The sequence below is a fragment of the Clinocottus analis genome, unplaced genomic scaffold (genome assembly GCF_023055335.1).
Source record: "Clinocottus analis isolate CAN_PGR_092001 unplaced genomic scaffold, fCliAna1.0.p SCAF_3, whole genome shotgun sequence".
Taxonomy (NCBI): domain Eukaryota; kingdom Metazoa; phylum Chordata; class Actinopteri; order Perciformes; family Cottidae; genus Clinocottus; species Clinocottus analis.
The window spans coordinates 2,614,959-2,635,788 of record NW_027176042.1 but is presented as its reverse complement, the minus strand read 5'-3'; the positions used below and the strand labels follow the sequence as shown (position 1 = coordinate 2,635,788).

Below are 20,830 nucleotides of genomic sequence, written 5' to 3'. Positions count from 1 at the left end.
TGAAGACGCACTTTGAGGGCTGATGGACGTCTCTGCCTCCTGACAGACGATGTCTGACTCTCTGCAGTGATATTGTTGCACAACACGTATGTTTCCGTCCAGCGTGTTGGGAGCAGCTGACCTTGGCGTGTCATTGTAAGCTGGGTCTGCACGAGGGTTTCAGCAGCGGTGTGCAGCCAAAACCTTATTTATGGAAAGAATTGAACGTGCAACAACTTGCTCGACAACAATGTAGAGAGACTATGTGTGTGTGTGTGTGTGATGAGCAGCGGCCTTCACGAAGCTGTTGCTAACATTAGCATGCATTTCCCTTTAAAGCAACACATCCCGACCCCTCACAGGAAACTCTGTATCTCGCTGAAGGCAGAAGAAACTCATGTTAAATGAAGTTATTTATGCATTTTCTTTCTGGACACAACGTTGCCCACATGCCTCATGTCTTCCAACATCAGTTATCAGATGACATGAGCATGTGGCCTCTGAAAGACTTATAGTCCATTACAGTATTAAGTATCATGATATATTTGTTTCTCTCCTTAATATGGTTTTATGATTGCCTTTATTCATCCATCGTTGCTGCAGGATGCTGAACACGAGTAGTTTCCACCACAGTGTGCTGGTCAGTGACAGACTCTAATGGACACGAGTCCATAAACACAAGCATTGTTCTGCTGCTGGAGGGCAGAATAATGAGACCGCTCAGGCCTCCAGGCTGCAGAGGCCATTTCCACTTCATTGATATGTTAATATCCTGAAGGAAAGATGCATTTCATGAGCGGCATACAGGGACGCACCGGGCGGCGCTTTCACTTTCCTCTAAATTGCAGCGTAATGTCGACGCAGACGGCGGTGACACGAAGCAAATGAGCGGATGTGATGTTCGACAACAGACCCATGAATATCATTTCACAGGCCGTGCTGCTGGAAGCTGCTGCAGCAGAAGCTTTGCAGCGGCGGGCCGGCCTTCAGGGAGCCGGCTCCTCTGTTCCTGGTTTTAACGAGGAGCCGTGGCTCAGCGCCGCCAGCGGCTTTGTTCTGCGCCGCTAATTGAGAGGTGGAGGACGCGGCCGCGCCGTGTTCACGCTCCGGTCCCGAGGAAGTGAAGATGAAGACGTAGCTTACTGAGACGTGGCGGGCTCCCGATGCTAGCAGGTGTAGCGCTCGTTAGCGTGCCCGCGGGAACGGGACATAAAGGTGCGAGTAAGAGTGAGATGAGGAGGCGGGAGGTTGGGGAACTGGAAGGTTGTGTATTTGTAGTCGCACACTTAAGTAGCACACGCCCTCGTGCAGAAGTGCGTCTTATGTACATGTATTTTATGCTGTTAGTCCCTCCATCAACGTTGAAAGTGATTGACAGCTCTGTGATACTCTGACAACTCTGGAGCTTTTCTTCAAAGATCCCAAAAGCTTCTTGCTGCTCAAACTGAACCGACAACCGACACGAGTCTTTGTTCAAAGCTCCCAAACATTGAATGTTTTAATGAACACCTGGAGTTGTGGTTTATTGATTTAAATTCATCATCTTTCCACGTCGGTCATGTGTCTTGTTGTCTTGTTTCATACGACGTGTTTGTTTTTGTCGTGTGTTTGTTGTCTGTGTGAGTCTGTTGTTGTCTATGGTGACAAATGAGTTTCCCCACTGAAGATTAATAAAGTTATCTATCTATCTATCTATCTATCTATCTATCTATCCATCCATCCATCCATCCGTCCAACCGTCCGTCCGTCCGTCCGTCCATCCATCCATCCATCCATCCATCCATCCATCTATCTATCCATCTATCTATCTATCCATCCATCTATCCATCCATCTATCTATCCATCCATCTATCTATCCATCTATCTATCTCTCCATCCATCTCTCCATCACGTGTCCACACAGCTTCCTGTGTGCTTCATGACCTGCAGTGAACAAACCTTCCTGCTGAACTCTTCTTTGCCTTCAGGATCCTCTGTAATTTGAGATTACTTCCAGGGTGTAATCTGTGTTTCCGCAGCGTGTGATGATCCTCTGGTGTGGTTTGCGTTGCCGCCACAGAGGCTCCTCCCTCCTCCAGCAGGAATAAGCTGCTGGTCGGAGGATGTGATTACCTGCACAAAGACGCTTTTAAGACCATGCACAATTAATCCAGGAGGAGGAGGAGGACTCAGATTAAGCCCCCGCAGCTGCCTTGCAATGCTAATTTTAGTGTTATTACCGTGTCACTTCTGCCATACTTTTTTTTTTAAGGAGGAATGATTTGTTACATAAACGTATTAAACTGATGGATGAACTTCATCAGCAATAAACACAAAGAACTGAAAGTCTGCAAATATAATCAACAAGCACATTGTGTGCTGTGAGGCGCACACAATGTGCTGTGAAGAGATGAAAGGGTTAATAGAGCCTGGAAAGGGAGGGGGGGGTTAAGGCCACGCCGACGACCACAACTCACTTTATCTTCATCAACACGTCACGCAAAGAGCTTCATGACACAGTTCAGATCCTCCTACACACACACACACACACACACACACACACACACACACACACACACACACTGCAGATACACACACACACACATTGTGCTTGTAAGTTTGTTGTACAAAAAGCTAAAAAGGGAATAAAAGAAAATGTGTTTCTATTGTAGGAGTTAAAGTAACAACACGAACATGGATAAGAACGATAAATTAATTTTTGGTTTTCAAGAAGATTATTTATTTATACTTTTTTTTTCTTAATTTCAAATTATTTATCTGATTTAATTGATAATAATTTAGGATAGAAATACAAAAGCATGTTTTGCTTCTACTTAAACCGTTTCAGTCTCTGTTTTTGTATATTATATAGAATAATATTGTGTTGTATTGTAATGGTTGACTGAATAAAACACACACACACACACACACACACACACACACACACACACTGGTCATGTCAGCAGTACCAAACTCCGGTCATTTGGTCACTTCCTGCTTCAGTCTCACCCTCTCACCTGCTCCTCTTCCTCCTCTTCCTCTCCCGTCTGACAGGCTTCAGCCTCCTGCTTTTCTTCTTCTACTGTCCTTTTTGTGTAGCTGCTTCCTCCATCTTTGTTCCTCTTTGTTGTTGTACTCCTTCAGCTCCACGGTTTGTCTTTGTGGACGGTCGACACGGCGTGAAGGAGCGTGACTGAGTCTGCTTAGGATGTAAAACCTCCTGCTGCAGATAGATGGACATTATTATGGGATGTAGTGCTCCTGCTCATGTTAATGTGTGTGTTTTTGTTTTGGTGGTTCTTTGTATTCTCTCTCTCTCGTTTGGTTTTTCTCTGAGCAACAGTTGACCTCCAGGGGTTTGTTTCAAGAGAGCAGAGGAGCACATCTGGTGCGTGTGTGTGTGTGTGTGTGTGTGTGTGTGTGTGTGTGTGTGTGTGAGGAGCCGGCAGCAGTGGGAGGAGGCTGTCGCGCTCTTCTGTGAAGAAGATGCTCACATATGTCTCTCGTCCTCACGTACATGAGGAAGTAAATAACAACACAAGTGAAAAGCAGCTAAATACTACGCATCATGAAGGCAGCACACACACACACACACACACACACACACACACACACACAGCAGTTGTAGCTCGTGACGTACGTACATTGTGCTCTTGAATGCAGCACGCGGCCTCAGGTGTCCAGAGGAGGAAAAGAGCAGCTTCATTCTCACACACTGACAGACTGATGCTCCTGAAGAGTAAACACATCTTACAGGCTACATTTCTAGTAGAAAAGACATTGTGTGTGTGTGTGTGTGTGTGTGTGTGTGTGTGTGTGTGTGTGTGTGTGTGTGTGTGTGTGTGCTGGATGAAGACGTTCAGATCATGGATGAGATAAAGATGTGACGTTTAGATCAATATTAACGTCGTCATTTCATTCATTTGATTTAATGAGCAGCTGGATGGACCGCATCATAAACCCCGCCCCCAGTATACCAATCAACCAATCAGAGCAGAGCAACTGTAACAGAAGCTTTGTGTTTCTCCACATTTAACCTTCTAACACTCGTCATGAAGACTGAACAGGAACATCTCTTCAAATGAACTCACTGGGTTTGTTGGTGAGCTCCAGCTGATCGAATGTGAGACATAAGAAGCCCGCGCTGGTCTGAAGACACATTGTTCTGACTCTTTTTATGGATATTTCTGCGACCAGTATCTTTGTAAGCTGGGCTTAACAACTGGTCACTTGCTTTGTGAGAGAAGACTTTAATGAATGAAGACGATAAGATGTTGAAGAACGTGACTTCACAGCTTGACCTGAATCAGCAGTGTGAGGGTTGAACGACGTGCTTTACGATGAAGGAAACACAATACATCCCAGCTATGCTATATAACAACAGGAATGACTGGTTCAGAAAGACTGACCTGGGTGGAGTGAGTCTGCTGAGCTCCATCAGCACACGTCTCCTTCAGGAGGATCCACAGACGCTGCTTCGCTTCAGAGCTTTCAACGTGTAAAGTAAACATCATCTCTCGACGCTTCCTCTGATCCTCGACGCCAGTGAAGTCCAAATATAACGCCTTACCAAAGAGAAGAAGCTCAAACGGACCTCGTGCTATTTCCAGCCCCGTCTCCGTTATTTAGGGACGCAGCGACACGCAGACATTGTTTTGAATCGCTGTTAATCTTTTGGATTTCATTCAGCGACACCCATTAATGTGAACATGGCCTCAGCGGCGTGGGCGCCGCCATGAGACGCTTCCTGCTTCCCCCCAGAGACACACTGTGTACTCGGCACAGCGAGCGGCGCCATCACATTCTGTGTGACAACCACACAGTGGTATTATGTGGAGAGGAGGACCAGCAGCCTGGGAGACGTGAGTCAGGCTCTGGTTTCATAAACTCTGCAGGAGTCACCAGGTCAAGGTGGAGCAGGAGCTCCAGACACTGCTCCTCCTCTTCGCCCCTCCACGACGAAGAGGAGAAGAAAGAATGGCCAGCTGAGATGACCTAATTGTTCCTCGGAGGGGTCATTCTTGCTTTGGATGTCTCTTTCTAGACGTGTCATCATCATCTTTGTGTTCTCGGCCTCCAGAAAGCATTTTGTTCTGAGCAAAAGGTCCAGTGGAGCTGACGGGTCAGCTGACACGACACCTCCACCGCGAGAGGGAACGCTGTGTGTTTGTTTCTCTAAGTTTACTGTGCTGAAACTTTTGCAGTGAGTGTGTGCTGCTGGGCTCTTCGTGAGTGATAGTTGAGTTGATTCACTTAATATGAAAATCCATAAACGGGATAAGCTCTGGAGCAATGAGGAGGGTGTTTGTTTTGTACATTGGGACCGGTGCCGCGGGGCACCGACCACACACCATCATGACTGCACGTCACTGTGAGGACTTCTGAGGGGAACTTTAAGAGGGCTTTGAAGCTGAAAGCATCTGGATGGTCGGTCCTCTGGATGTGAGGCGACTGAGAAGGCCATTACATATGATGTCATCACTGAGAGACTGCAGGAAGCCTCCGTCTCCTGCATGGAAGCATATGCATGCTTTGTTCTTCTTCATTTGTCAATAGTTTGTGTGTCAAAAGTCAAACCTATTGAGCAGGATATGACACACACACACACACACACAGACACACACACAGACACACACACAGACACACAGCTACAGATTCTGTGACTCACTGAAGAGGCCGAGTGTTTCCTGATTGTCTGCAGGCGGGCGCGTTCTGCATGATTGAAGTGACTGGACGTCAAAACTTAGTGTGTTAAAAATACTTATTTTCAAGATATGAAAAACTAGAGAGGTTGTTCCAGCTGATCAAAACTATTTGAATTCATTCAGAACAATAAGCAGAGCACATGCACACGTCTGCACTGTGAGAGGTCTGGGTCTGCAGCACATGCACTGTGTGCACTGCAGATGTGTTAATTAGGATATTTGAGTTTGACTACAAAGCATTTCACGTTTGCATAAGATGATGAGGACTCATTCCACCCGGTGACTCACAGGAGCATCCAATGTGCTGCACATCTAGAATATATAACTCAGATTGCCCTGAAGATGCATCTGCTCTTAAGGACACTATAGCGATGCATATTAAGCCTTCTTATTTCCATGAATGTCCATTAAACAGTTAAAACCCCATGAACCAGTGTGACGATGGAGTCTGCGCTCTGTGGTCGGTCGTGCTCGTGGACTTAGAGGAGCTTCCCTCGTCCCCGTAAAGCTGCTGTGGCGAAGACGTAAGCTTCTCAATTGGCTTGGGATTGGTTTGAGTGAGACAGGCTCATGTAATAATGTCAAAGTGGTTAAGCCCTCGGGCATCTTTAAAGAGCTTTCAGCCGCCACACAGGGAGGACGACGGGGGATGAGGGGGAGGAGGGAGGGAGAGAGACCTTTTCCAGCGCACAGGGAGGGAGGAGCAGATGAAAAAGGTGGAGGAGAGACAAGTCATTAAGCTAACAGGAGGAAGAGGGGAGGAAGATAACGGGAAAGAAGACGGGGAGCAGAGGAAGCGCTGATCTCACACACCAGCAAACGCACAGCTCGCAGTCAGAGATGACTAAGCTGCATTTCCGTGCGTTCGCCGGCGCCTGAGCACCTCTAAAGCCGCTGGCGGTGTCACCGCCATGTTCCCGCTCTTCAAAGGAATCTCCCAACGCCTCCGCGATTTACATGAGAGAGGACCGAGAGAGTCGCCGTGGTTCTGGTTGACATCTTCAAGTCTACTTAGCATTTTAAATGTGAGGCGTTGAGTCTCGCTGGGCAGCGAGAAAGAAAGCCATCGAGTCGAGTTGGAAGTGAGGCCTCTCGGGCGGAGGAGTGACTTCAAGACGCTCTCAGAGCCCGGACCCGGAGCCGCCGCCTGCAGGCTGAACGTGGCCCACATCCAAGTTTTGTTTTCCCTGCACAAGTCGTGCAGGTGAAAGTGGAGCAGAGCTGTGTGGTGCTCTCCTGCAGGCCTCTTCCTGCGCTGCTCGTTGCTCACCTGTGAATCCTGAGCCTCAGACGAGCTCCCAGGAGGTTCACACGGCAGCTGATCCGCTGCCACCGAGGTCAGAGGAAACACCATCTTGTCTCCTTCTTGAATCCGCTAAAGCATCCATAACTTCACCTCCTGCAGACGAGTTGCTGACACTGTAACTGGCTTCAGGAAAAGGGTTCGGGCCGCCGTCTCTCGCCACCAGGCGAGCGCCTCGGCCCGCGTGCAGGCGAGCGCCTCGGCCCGCGTGCAGGCGAGCGCCTCGGCCCGCGTGCAGGCGAGCGCCTCGGCCCGCGTGCAGGCGAGCGCCTCGGCCCGCGTGCAGGCGAGCGCCTCGGCCCGCGTGCAGGTGAGCGCGCCCGCCGTCCGGATCCTTCTCCTCCGACGGCGACGCTGGATTCGCTCCGTGGCGCGTATAGTTGTCATATTTACACGGCTCGACTCAGAAAATGAAGTGGAGAGTTAAAGAAGAGCCTGAAGCAGCAGTCCTGTTCATTTAAACCACAGCAACAGGAATCTAACAGGAAATGTGTGCGAGTGAGAAAAGTGACGGCGGTTCCATGAAGGTCTGGAGAGAGAATAGTAATCCATGAGCTTTCATACAGTTTGCTTTCAAACACTGCAGTTAATTATGTACGCGGCTTTCGTTTATGTTTCTATAATTGGAGATTCACTAATAGTTTTCACACAGCGTGGACGTGTCGTTCTTCTTTTGCACTCGCGTCCTCACTCCATGTGAAGGAAATGAATTACCTCGTTTTCATTGCAGCTTTTAATCGGGAGCGCTGCGTGTCTGTAGAGACATGAGACGTCACGCTGCCCCATCATTGATTTACGCCTTCTGATTTAATAATTTGTCCCCATTTACAATTCAGTACAAAATGTGCAGAGTTTGTGTTTCTGGTCCAAAGATAAAAGCAGAACTCCTCCGTTCGCCTCGTGAGCTGCAGCTCTGCAGACGAGAGGCGACGTCAGGATGGAGAATCCAAACCAGCGCCGAGCCGATCGGACAGGAAGAGACCAAGAGGGGCTGAAATACTCATGATCACGTAAAGTTATGATGTAATGCATCAATTCAGAGAAAAAAATACACGTTGTATGTTGTGCAAGATCTTTTTCAGATGATTTTGCATGAATTCAGAAATTTAAAAACAGACTTTGAGAAATGGCCGCCTTCTAAGAACCAGTGTTTTATTGTGATGGATATTGAGAAGTCTGTGAGAAGCTTTCAGCAGAGTTTTTAATTCCACTTTTAAGTATTGACTTAGCTTTTGCTTGTACATTCAAGTCAAACACGTTTCAGCCACTGGAGGAGTTTCAGTCTTTGTTGCTCTCGAAGTCTTTTTGTAAAGTCTCTCTGAAGGGAAGTGCACTAAAGCAGCTTCCTCTGAAGTGCCAGTAAAGCAATGCATTAAATATCTAAATGCATTAAATATCTAAATGCATTAAATATCTAAATGCATTAAATATCTCAATGCATTAAATATCTCAATGTGTTGGGCCAAACACACCGTAGTCTGCATGTCGGGATCTGTCTGATGCCGTTGATCGTGTTATTAGTCCGAGCATGAGATGGATTATCAACAGCATCAAGTAGTTTCTTAGTTTCCTCTCAGTGGTACACAGCACACACATTTCGGGGTTCAGCGTCTTGGAATCGAACCGTCAACCCTGTGACTGAAGGTCTCCCGCTCTGAGCAGCGAGCGTCGTGCTTTTGTTTGGAACAAAAGAAAGTCTCCGGGCGCCTCGGCGTCTCTGCGGCGCGTCATCGGCGTTTGGAGGTTTTCCCCACGGGGCGAGTCACAGATGTGGAAATAGAGATCTGGGGCACTTCCTGATCCAGCTCAGACTTCCTCGACGAGAGAAAAACAACATGAAGCTGCATTCAAGAGGAGTCCGCGTGATGCGTTCAGGTAGCACAGTGTTCTGTGTGATGAATGACCAGCGACAGGCTCTTGTCCTGGTTTAAAACCCACAATGTGCAGCCGATACACTCGCCTATAGGACAGCGACGCCTGTGACGCAAAGAAGACAAAAGAAATGTTACACCTTTCTCAGGGTGTGATCTCTGGAAAGCTTCATGTTGAAAACAAGAGTTTATTACCTGACATTAAGGTGTCCTCCAGTGAGCGATGTCAGTGTTTCCGACATGCTTCAAATTTAAAAAGCATAAAATGCACCGTGTCTTTGATTCCAGTGCAGCAGGCGTCCTGTTCTCAGCATCCAGACCATCAGTCCACTCACGAAACATCTTTCAATGAATCTATCGTCCGGCATGAACAGCTGGTGCCAATGCCACCGTGACGAGGCTCCAGGTAGCGGCCAGGTGTGACATCACGTGACCTGAAGGCGTCAACGTTCCTTCCTGAGCATCGTTGCCTCCGTCGTGGTCGCTGCTGATCATCCGCTCGTCCCTCACAGCGAAGCGACTGACACAAACGAAGTGATTATGTTTATTTCCAGTGCGGGCGGCTCAGCGTGCATATTCTTGGAGGAACACCTGCACTGTTGCACACACACACACACACACACACACACACACACACACACACACCATCCTGTTGAGCTGCAGCAGATGCTTGAGCCAGCGCTCGAAGACTGTCCAGATGTCTTCTTCTTTCTCGAGGGGGGGAAACACAAAGCCGGCTGCACGGCAGCGTGGGTAATTTAGAGGCTATTATTGTGAGGACGCGCACGTTGAGACCTTCCAGCCCTGATGCCCTTTCTCTTCACTTAAAGGGGTTCACTGAAGCTGCTTATGCTTTGGCATCATCTCTGTGGAAATGGGAGGATAAATATAATTGGATTGGGTTGTTTTTTTTTTATTAAAATTTTACTTTTTAACCCAGAAAAGTTAGCAGTTAGCAACGATGCTCTTGTCTTGTGGGATTTTGAATTGTAATAATAACCTTGAGGCTGTTAAATTGCACGTTGGCGTGTCCCACGTCAGGTTTCTGTCATGGTCGTGAACACACGCAGCTTTTGGTTTAGATATTTTAGGACTGTGACCTCACTGTGAGCAGCTCCTTGCTCTCGGAGGTCTCAGTCGTCATTACAACATGTGACCTGCAGGCCGCTTCAAATCACCGCTATCATGGAAAGAAAACAGCTAAATAATACTTAGTTTCAGCCTTAACCTGTAATGAGTAATCCATGACTGTGAGCTAATATAGAAAATAATATAGTTAGCACATAAACACTTGAATAGGAGCTTGAAGTCACACCGCGCTGCCTCCTTGCTGCGGCTCAGTGGACGCAGCACTCTGCTGTCAGTGTGAGTGGTCTTTCTTTATCTGTGGACGTCCCATGGGCTTTTACAGTAGGCCAGTCTGTTCTTGTCCTACTTTCCAGCACGCCCGTCCTCCCTCCTTGTTGTCAGTTAAATGTGACGTGCGGCTCTTCTTCCCTCGACCTCTCTGAGGTATCGGACCGCGGAGCCGCCGCCCGTGGAGACGTGGCGGCTCGGCCTGAAACATTCGTCTTCTTTGCTTCGGTAAAATCCAATTCCCTCCTCTCGTGCGAGCGTCCCAAGCGACGCTCATCCATCTTTTGCTTCCCGTGAATCCGGGCCGTCTGGTCAGGTGCTGCAAGCCCGTCATTTGTTTCAGTTAGTTTTTATGTTGTGTCCCTCCAGCCTGCTTTCTTCTGTACTCTATTCTCTCTTTTCAAGCGCGCAGGCCGCTCACAAAGGGCCTGATGACGCTACGTTAAAGGCTAACAATATCACGGCGGCGGGGAGGGAATGAGGTTCGACGTTTTGCCATCGGCAGCTGCTCTAAACCAATAAACAGGATGTTAAATTGAGAATCAGTGCCACGGCCAGGTTGTTGGCAGTACCGTCGGCCATATTCCAGACAGCGGTAATAGCATCATTGGTAATGCTGCGGGTCTCAACGGGCTGTAATTGAATGTAACATATTCAGTTACAGGTACATATATCTCTGTCTCCCGCTGGGGCTCGACAAGCGTCTCCTGAGCTTCATTCTGCAATAAAGACAGCAGAGAGTTTAATAACAGTGATGGCAGCTTAACGGCTGCTTCCGACCAGTGAAATTGAAAATTAGAGGTGTCATATTGCATCTTTGGTTTTATGGATTCTGATCACACCTTGTAGCTGAGAACACAACGGAAGCACAACACATCTCTCTGTGCGACGCTTCCATTACAGACGATATCACGTTACCAGTAAGACACAGGACACACACAGGGGTTGGCTTGATGTCTCGTTAGCCTCAGCTCATTGCGTTTTGTGCTAATTAGCAGCTGATAGCATGCTAACATCAAAGTCAAAGTCAGCTTCATGCTAGGGCTGGGCAAAGGTGAAAACATTTAACTGATTAGTCACATTATTAATCGCATCATGCTCCAAATTCAATAATGAAATAAAAACTACAGTATTGTAGCTTTTATTTTAAAGTAATGTTATCAGAACAATATATCAGCACTCTGGAGCAACAGCAAGTTAACATACATAAATACACAAAACTAAGATGGTGAAGGTCAACATTATAGTCTGTAAACGTCAGCAATGTCATGGTGAGCATGTTAGCATAGGTTCACGTTAGCATGGGTTCACGTTAGCATGGGATCATGTTAGCATGGGTTCACGTTAGCATGGGATCATGTTAGCATGGGTTTATGTTAGCATGGGTTCACGTTAGCATGGGTTTATGTTAGCATGGGTTCATGTTAGCATGGGTTCACGTTAGCATGGGTTTATGTTAGCATGGGTTCACGTTAGCATGGGATCATGTTAGCATGGGTTCACGTTAGCATGGGTTCATGTTAGCATGGGTTTATGTTAGCATGGGTTCACGTTAGCATGGGTTTATGTTAGCATGGGTTCATGTTAGCATGGGTTTATGTTAGCATGGGTTCATGTTAGCATGGGTTCACATTAGCATGGGTTTATGTTAGCATGGGTTCACGTTAGCATGGGTTCACGTTAGCATGAGTTCATGTTAGCATGGGTTCACATTAGCATGGGTTCATGTTGGCATGGGTTCACGTTAGCATGGATTCACGTTAGCATGGGTTCATGTTAGCATGGGTTTATGTTAGCATGGGTTCACGTTAGCATGGGTTCACGTTAGCATGGATTCACGTTAGCATGGGTTCACGTTAGCATAGGTTCATGTTAGCATGGGTTCACGTTAGCATGGGTTCATGTTAGCATGGGTTCACGTTAGCATTTAGCTCAAAGTAGCCGTGTGTACAGCTTCACAGAGCGTGGCTGCATACTGTTGTTATAATTTAAATCTGTTGACACAAGCTGATGTCATGCATTGATATTTTGGCATCTGAAGACGTTGTAATGTTGCAGAGTTGGAGAGAAAGCTGGGATTTGTTCCTCGGTTTATCCGCACCAGAGTGTCCTGGCAGCAATGAGCTCCTGCACGTCTCTGGCAGTGAGACCAGGACCAGTTGTAGGTTGTTGGCATGTCTCCGCTTCATGTGACTTCACCTGGAACCTGCTATGTTCACGTATGTGAGAGACGGCCAGCGGTCCGTTTAGCCAGAACCGCCAGAATGTGCAGTTTGTGGGCTGGATTAATAAATCAATAATGCATTGAACGCTATCCTCATTAAACATTGGCAGCGGTTTAAATGAATCCCTGATTAAACATAAATGAGCACACAAACACATCCACTCACAAGAAGACTCACAAGCCTCTAAGTCTAACACGATAAAACACTGAATGCATTATCTTCTGTCCACGTGTCTCAGTTACAAAATTGAAGAAGAGGTGGGCTTTGATTATTTTCAGTTTTTCATCTAACACCTTCAATCGCACCATTTCCAGTACTAAATAATTCCTTATTTGATGTACTTATACTTGAACATGAAGGCAGCAGAGATAAAGTCTTCCTGACACACAAAAGCAGTAATTTAGTCACTATTTCCATCCTTCAGTGCCTCATATCCAACTGTCAATGGAGTCTCAGACTCCTGTGTATGTCTGTGGTTATTGACCAAAATGAAGTCTTGATTTCACTGTTGTTTTAACCTGGATACAGCTGCAGCCTCAGGGAAATGGACAGTAAGGCAGAGAGAGAAAGAGGTGTTTTCTTCCTCCTCCTGTTCTGTCCCTTCTGTCTGTGTGTGTGGTTGTGTGTGTGGTTGTGTGCATGCATGTGTGTGTGCATGTGCACACAGCTGAAGGCGGTGCATCTCCCTCTTGAGCCAGGGCTCGCAGAGCGAGCGTGCTGCGTTCACAGTCGGCCTGCGTTTTAGCAGCAGCCTCCATTTACACCGTCTGCCACACGACCGTCCCGACTGAAGCTCGTATGGATTCTTTGGCTAATAAAAGGTAGAGCTGAGGGCGGCCTGCTGCAACATTTATGTAACGTCTCTTACTTCACACTCAGACAGAATACCACATATGAAGAGAGGCTCGATATGCGACGCAAACACCGACAGGTGCACTCAGTGATCAATGCTGTCTCGCGGGACATCGACTGGTTGGTTTGCAGAGCGTGATTAGTAAACAACTGAGCAACGTGGAGTTTATCTTTTAGGCCCCGTCTTTTAAAAGCAATCCAACAGTCTCAGTGCGTATTGATTGCATGAGAGTGAGTTTAGGAAAGCTGGAGTACATTCGACCAGGGACTGCTGCTTCAAAACAAGTTCATCCTCAAGAAGCGGTCGCTCTCATGGATATGAGCGGTATCTTTTAATGCTCCAAAATAAAAGGAGCCAACTACTCTGTCGACAACTAGTTTCCTCTTCAGCTTCCTCTTCATCCTCTAATGACAGCAGCAAAGAAAATACAAAGGTTTGGCGAGCAGGAGACACATTGTTTTGTGAGACTCAAAGTAGATTATCTCACCTGAGTCTGACAGATATCACACCTTCTGTTAATGATAAATACAATAGCATTGGAGCTTTTACTAAGAATGAAGTAATGATGTCATCAACCCATGCAACAATGTGGTCATAGTGTGTATATAACATTTAACCAAATTATTATAAATGTAAATCAAAACCACAACTACCACAAACACCGACTATCAGTTTTAATCCACATGTACTAAATATTAGCATTCCTCTGACAGGCTAATCTGTCATATTGAAACACTGCCAATCAATGATGAGAAGATGAGATTAGTGCAGGTTTGTGAATTTATTAAAAGTAATTTATTGATTCATCTTCAGAGGATTGGACTCTTAGACTAATTTGTCTGACCAGTTCAATAAACTCTGTCTTCAGTTGACGTGTTTCCAGCATTATTTTCTGCCGCTTGGTTGTCAGAAACGAGGTTTGATACGAATGCTGAATAAAAACTGGGTCAACCGAGAGTTGTGTCAAGGGCGCGCTCGACAGAAGGTCAAAGCAATTATATTCTTTAATCCCGTCGAGAGGAAACCGCTGAGGATGCCGTTGATGCATCTGCAGGAAGATGGAATGAAAAGAAAGAGAAACTGGCCATTTATAAATGGAAAAATATCATTTTAAATATATACTAGATGTACATCAATACAAGTGATTACTTAATGAATAAATTACGTGACAGGCGGTCAGAGGATGTTTGTGATAAACGTTGTTCACGATGCCGTTGATAGTAAAAAACTCTTTGGTAATACTAGTATTAGAGTGATACATAATAATAAGGGTGCTGTGTAATCACTGCATGTGTGTGAGTCGTGTGTTTGTTGATTCAAGGTTCAGTTAATAAAAAGACCAGCTTGACTCCCTACGCAACTTTTTAAACTAAAGCGCAAACTAATTAAAGTTGTAAAGACGGCGAGAGCAGAAATCTCCAGTGAAAGAGTTTTATTTTCAACTTATTCTTGTGTGACTTTTTAGCCCTGAGGACATTTTTTTACACCATTCTCTCTCTCTCTCTCTCTCTCTCTCTCTCTCTCTCTCTCTCTCTCTCTCTCTCTCTCTATCTCTCTCTCTCTCTCTCTCTCTCTCTCTCTCTCTCTCTCTCTCTCCTTCTCTCTCAGAGTTGCAGGAAGTTCAAAGAGCGAGTATGAAACTATGAAACTATGAAACATGCGTCTGATCTGCTGCAGAGCCGAGCAGCTCTGTGCTTTTATTGAAATGTAGTAGTTAGTAAAAAATAACTCTTTAATTTCAAGTAAAAAACTATGTAAATGTTGTTTTACAGGAAAGTTGAGGTCCTTTCCTAAAGTTGTATTTCTGTAGAACTAAACATGAGATGTCTCAGAACGTCTGCCAATAGAAATTGTGTTTAAATCATCGCTAAAAATGCGGTGCTCACAGCTGCTTCATGCTTTATACGACTTATATAAAAACCTCCTGCATCTGTTCATTAAATCCCGGCGGCCTTCTGACAACAGCAGGACACACATGTTGACAAATCTGCACCGTCTGATGTGAACGCAGCGGCATTAAGTACAGACATTCACTTATTAAATCACCTGCAAACGACATCAGGCTCTCTGAAACAACCTCACGCACCTCCATGAACAAGAGAGGAGATGATACCAGACGACTACTAGAAGATACCAGCGCTAGGAAAATGCCACGATTTGAAATACCAGGAGAAAAAAAAATAGTTCAAGGTCACAATTTCCTCTCTAATATGTTATTTTGCTTCGAACATGGCCTCCAAACAACAACATTGGACGTACAATCCATGTAGATCACTCCCCACAATGCTAACATATTATTCTGCTATCATCATCATCATCATGTCACACTTCACATATTGTCTACTAATTATTGTATTTCAGATATGTTCTTCTCAAAACTAGCATTACTATTATTATTAGCTTTTAAAAACCAAAGGACCTGTTTGGCACGACTCTTACAGAGAGATGAGACAAGATGGACTGGTGGAGGATGTATTATTAATGACTATAATCCATCGCAGTGCTTTTGCACTTTGCGCTGCAAATATGATTCAACGTGCGCTTGGAGACGCCCACACAGTCAAGGTGACCTCCTGCTATCTATGTTATAGTCTAGAGTAGTGGCACGTGTAGCTGCAAACAACTATTTGCTCTGTAAAGATAGTGGAGTACTGTGTCCCTGGGCACAGAATGAAGTCATGACGGCTACTGGATACTAGCTATTAGCTACTGGCTTCTAGCTGCTGACTACTAGCTATTAGCTACTGGCTTCTAGCTGCTGACTACTAGCTATTAGCTACTGGCTTCTAGCTGCTGACTACTAGCTATTAGCTACTGGCTTCTACTGACTACTAGCTATTAGCTACTGGCTTCTAGCTGCTGACTACTAGCTATTAGCTACTGGCTTCTACTGACTACTAGCTATTAGCTACTGGCTTCTAGCTGCTGACTACTAGCTATTAGCTACTGGCTTCTAGCTACTGGATACTAGCTATTAGCTACTGGCTTCTAGCTGCTGACTACTAGCTATTAGCTACTTGCTTCTAGCTACTGACTACTATCTATTAGCTACTTGCTTCTAGCTACTGACTACTATCTATTAGCTACTGACTTCTAGCTGCTAACTACTAGCTATTAGCTACTTGCTTCTAGCTGCTGACTACTATCTATGAGCTACTGGCTTCTAGCTGCTGACTACTAGCTATTAGCTACTGGCTTCTAGCTGCTGACTACTAGCTATTAGCTACTGGCTACTAGCTGTTGGCTACTGACTACTTGTTTCTAGCTACTAGCTACTGGCTACTGCCTTCAAGCTACTAGCTATTAGCTACTTGCTTCTAGCCAATGGCTTCTAGCTACTGGCTACTAGCTATTAGCTACTGGCTTCTAACTACTGGCTACTAGCTATTAGCTATTAGCTACTGGCTACTAGCTGTTGGTTACTGGCTACTTGTTTCTAGCTACTAGCTACTGCTTTCAAGCTACTGGCTATTAGCTACTTGCTTCTAGCTAATGGCTTCTGGCTATTGGCTACTAGCTATTAGCTAAAGGCTGCTGGCTACTGGCTGCTTGTTTCCAGCTACTGGCTACTAGCTACAAGCCGCTAACTACTCTATCCTGGCTAGCTAATGGCTGCCACTCTGCACTGTTAATGACGTCTTCCTAAAGCTGCCTCATGATTGCAAACCGATATTGCTAAAACTGTATTTATCACAAGATCTCTTTTTTTACACCACTATCTCTCTCTGTCTCTCTCTCTCTCTCTCTCTCTCTCCACTTCCATTATTGCAGTGACCACATTAACATGTAATCCAGTTGCCATATCGGCTGCCAGCTCCTGAGTCATTAGCATAATTATAACATGCAGAGATATTTGGAATGAGCTTGTGCTTCTCTCCCAACGCGCTGTCACACTGCCTCACTTGTGGGATTCATCTTCACTTTCCCTCAACTTGCCTCCCATCTGCTCTCCGAATGCTACGAACTGGAGAAGTTCTGGTCCTCGTCTTCATCAAATGGCCCAACAGATTCCTGAAGGTCTCCGGTGCCTTCCCACCAGCCTTTACCTTCGCTCGCTATGGCTTCTTCAACAATTATGTAACCGCGTGCTCAGTTTACTCACGGCAGTTAGATCCTTTGAATGATTAATGTTAGCTTGATAACGTACCTGCACACGGCGCCCTTTTGGTCCTGCAGTAATTGGATTTCATGGTTGAGGAGTGACGATGAAGGATTTGTTTGATTTAGAGCCGATTATTTCACAACTTTGGCTCTCGTCCCTCCATTCTGGAATATGTCCAGAATAGATTGGTCGTATGGCATCAATACTCTGATGAATGTCATGTAAACAGTCTGCATCATAGCCCAAAACGGCTTCATTTAAATTGTTATTTTTTAAGTAAGAGTAGAAAGACAACTCGTTAATATTTAGTTAGAGTAATGTACCGGATTGGACCGTTTATACGCATAAACAAGCAGATGATCCCCAATCTTTAAGTGTTGTTTATTTTATTTATTTTAAACTATGCTTGTCCTCCTGCGAGACATCTGCTCTGGTAAAAAGTAATCCTCAATTAAAATGCACTCAATTTGGTCTCAAAATCCGAAACATCTAATCTAAAGTAATTGTTTCTCAGTTGAGGCCAATTTCTATCAGTGAGGGAGATTTCCCTCATTCCCCACCGCACAAACATTTATGATGCGTTCCCTAAATGAAGAGCCCAAACCAGCAGATCCCTCTGGCCTGATGCCTCAATCTGTTTCCCAATCTCATTTCTAATTTATCTTGCGCTGCCCCAACAACCCGCTGCCGTAAAGTGCAGTTTGACATTAATCCCTTGAATCTGCAGCGGGCGACGAAGCGATAGAAGAGGGGTTTGGCGTGAGTCCCATTCCCAACTCAATCCAGAGAACTCTCTGAAGTGCCCTTCATTTGTCTCCAAATCAACTTCATCTGGGTTTTGTGAATGAATATTAAAAAGTGCCGCGTCAGCAAGTGTAAGAAATCCTGTTTCAGCTTCACCCATTATCCTCCACATTATGTCATCTTCTGCAGTCTTGCTGTTATTCTTTGTGCACAATATGTGATTATTCCTGATAATAACTCCCAGCTGATGCTGGATTATATCCTGGTTTTTCTCTCAAGACGTGTGTTTGTGTGCAGTGTTTTTCTTGACATTATTTTGCAAAAGGTTGCAGCGTTTTGGAGTTTTGTGTTTGTTGATTCTGTCCAGAAAAGCAGAGCTAAACTTCACGATGGTTGTGAATGTGCAGGGTGTGAGGTCTGAACCGTGTTTTTAATGGGTCGTGTGTTTAAAGCCAACCAGAGGGGCAGCAGAACATTTTCCTGGTTTCATTCATATGTTCTAATTTCTTCGTCAGTCTGGTTGGACCTAGTTTCTATTTTTCCTTTATGTTTTTCCTTTTTTGCCTTAATGGTTTCTTTTTTCATCAGCAATTCAAAAGTCAGGGGCCAACACAAACATCTCATTGGCCGTTGGAAAGTCAAACCTTTTGAGTCACATCGTGGAGAAATGTGCATCCAGATGTTTGAAGACACCACAGACTACTTGCACACGTGAAGAGTGACGAACCGGCTGTGCGGCTGGATAATCGAGTCACAGCAGTGTGTCTGCTTCCTCTCCTACTAGAAAACTATTTCTGGTGGATGAGGATCTTTCATATTTCCGGGGGAAGCCCCAATACAAGATGTGTCTTTGACTCTGCGTCTGTCGTCCATGCAGACGTTTCACTGGCGAGCTGTGACCTCACTGTCCCCACCCCCCTCATCCAATCGACAACTACAATAACCCGATCGCACAATTGTAATATGTGCGTTTCACATCTCTTTCTATGTCCGCCGAGGCCACCAGCAGATGAATGCCCGAAATATCAAAGAGAATATCCAACGGCCTTCATGCGGAGTTGGATATGCACAAAGGAATCAACAGGAGCATGAAGCACTGAACACAGGAGCATTTAAATATTAACAGCGAGGTTGCACCCTTCTACACTCTGTGGATCTGAGTGCTTGAGAGACTGATGAACAAAGGCCTCTTCTGACTGTATTTTCCAGGAAGAGAGGAATCCATAATGCACAGTAAGAGCACTGGGATGCGGTTTGATGTGTGAGCTCAGAGCGTCTTCCTCCTGCAGAATGAAGACGCTTCTTTGGGTCTTTTGAAGTCGCTGCTGAGGATCTTGAAGTCCTCCTCTGGCGCTGGAACTGATAAAAAGAAAACAGAGACGGCGTTTGTGACGCGCTGACTGGGATGTGATGCACACTTAACACGGGCATCAAGAAATTAGTACAATAAACTCAAGCATACCGATACACACACAAACACACACATAGACAATCTGGTGTCTGAGCACTGATTAAACTGATTAAACTGATTAAACTGATTGAACTCTTCAGTGGACGATGTGCTGCAATCAGTCAGGATGCACGATGAGCTTTCTGCTGCAGAGAAGAGCCTCGATCCAACATTGTCATATAGCTCCTGCAACACTGCAGGCGCTATAAAGGCGACTGGAATATAGATGAGTGGGAGACTGCCGTGATTGAAATGTGCTAAAGCGAGTCGGTGCCTTTGTACTACCCTCCGAGGTAGAGAGAGAGAGAGAGAGAGAGAGAGAGAGAGAGAGAGAGAGAGAGAGAGAGAGAGGGAAAGTAGGGCAGAGGAAGAGTAAAGTAAGGTGGAGCTGCTCGCTGCTGCTCTACCGGCCTCAACCTGAACACAAGTTGCCCTGAAGCTTCTCAATCAGATCCTTTTAGCCCAGCTGGCAACGCTGCGTCCTCAGTTCTGTGTGTGTTGTCTGTGGCAAACAATGCTCATGTTGTGTTGTGAAGCAGTGGAGCGTGACGCACACACACACTGACACAGTCTTCCTCGTATCTCTTTCAGGAAAACCTCCTCCTGCACCGAGCGCCGAGGCTTCTGAGGAATGAGCTGCCAATGTAAGTCCTCCACATGAACTTAGCTCTCTGCTGCTAATGTTGCCTTTTAATTCATTAAGAAAATTAAAATGTACACAAACACTTGTGCGCGCACGGAGCCGCAGCCTCGGACTCCTGACCGGCGCGAGGAACCGGATTCACCACAGAGGCCGTTTATCAGAAGCTAATTGCTATTCCCTGCTAACGCACCGGCGGGACATCAAAGGATGAGTCACTGAAATTCAAATTTCAAACACAACCCTTCCTTCAAAATAATCCTACAGAGTTTCCACTCCCGGTCGTGGTGTGTCATCGCCAACACGACGAGGACTCGATGAATACTGGATGAGCCTGTGAGGCCTCCAGAGCCGCCGCTGCAGCTCGCAGACGCCACGAGATATTAGATTGTGAAACGTTAGGAGCGAGCGTACACTTGTTTTGTGTTCACATCCTTTACACACGATCAACATGTATGTTACATGGTGATTGTGTTCCCAAACGGTTTTTTATTAACACAACTGTCATGAGCATCTTCAGCATCATCTGTTCATGCTCTTCACGACTTTCTGAGACAAACATCTGACTCTTCAGCAGCTGAAATCCACCAGCGAGTCGCTCTGTCTGCTGTAAAGCGTGGCGT

General features: G+C 45.8%; 1 protein-coding gene across 6 annotated transcripts in view; it reads left to right on the top strand.

The window, feature by feature from the left end:
- dlgap4b (discs, large (Drosophila) homolog-associated protein 4b) overlaps positions 1-20,830 on the top strand; it is an 85,925-nt gene that overhangs the window by 35,695 nt on the left and 29,400 nt on the right. For all 6 annotated transcript variants that reach the window (XM_068593505.1, XM_068593502.1, XM_068593503.1 and 3 more), the window contains exon 3: positions 20,159-20,211. The gene's annotated coding sequence lies outside the window, so the exon portion shown is untranslated. The remainder of the gene's footprint in view (positions 1-20,158; positions 20,212-20,830) is intronic.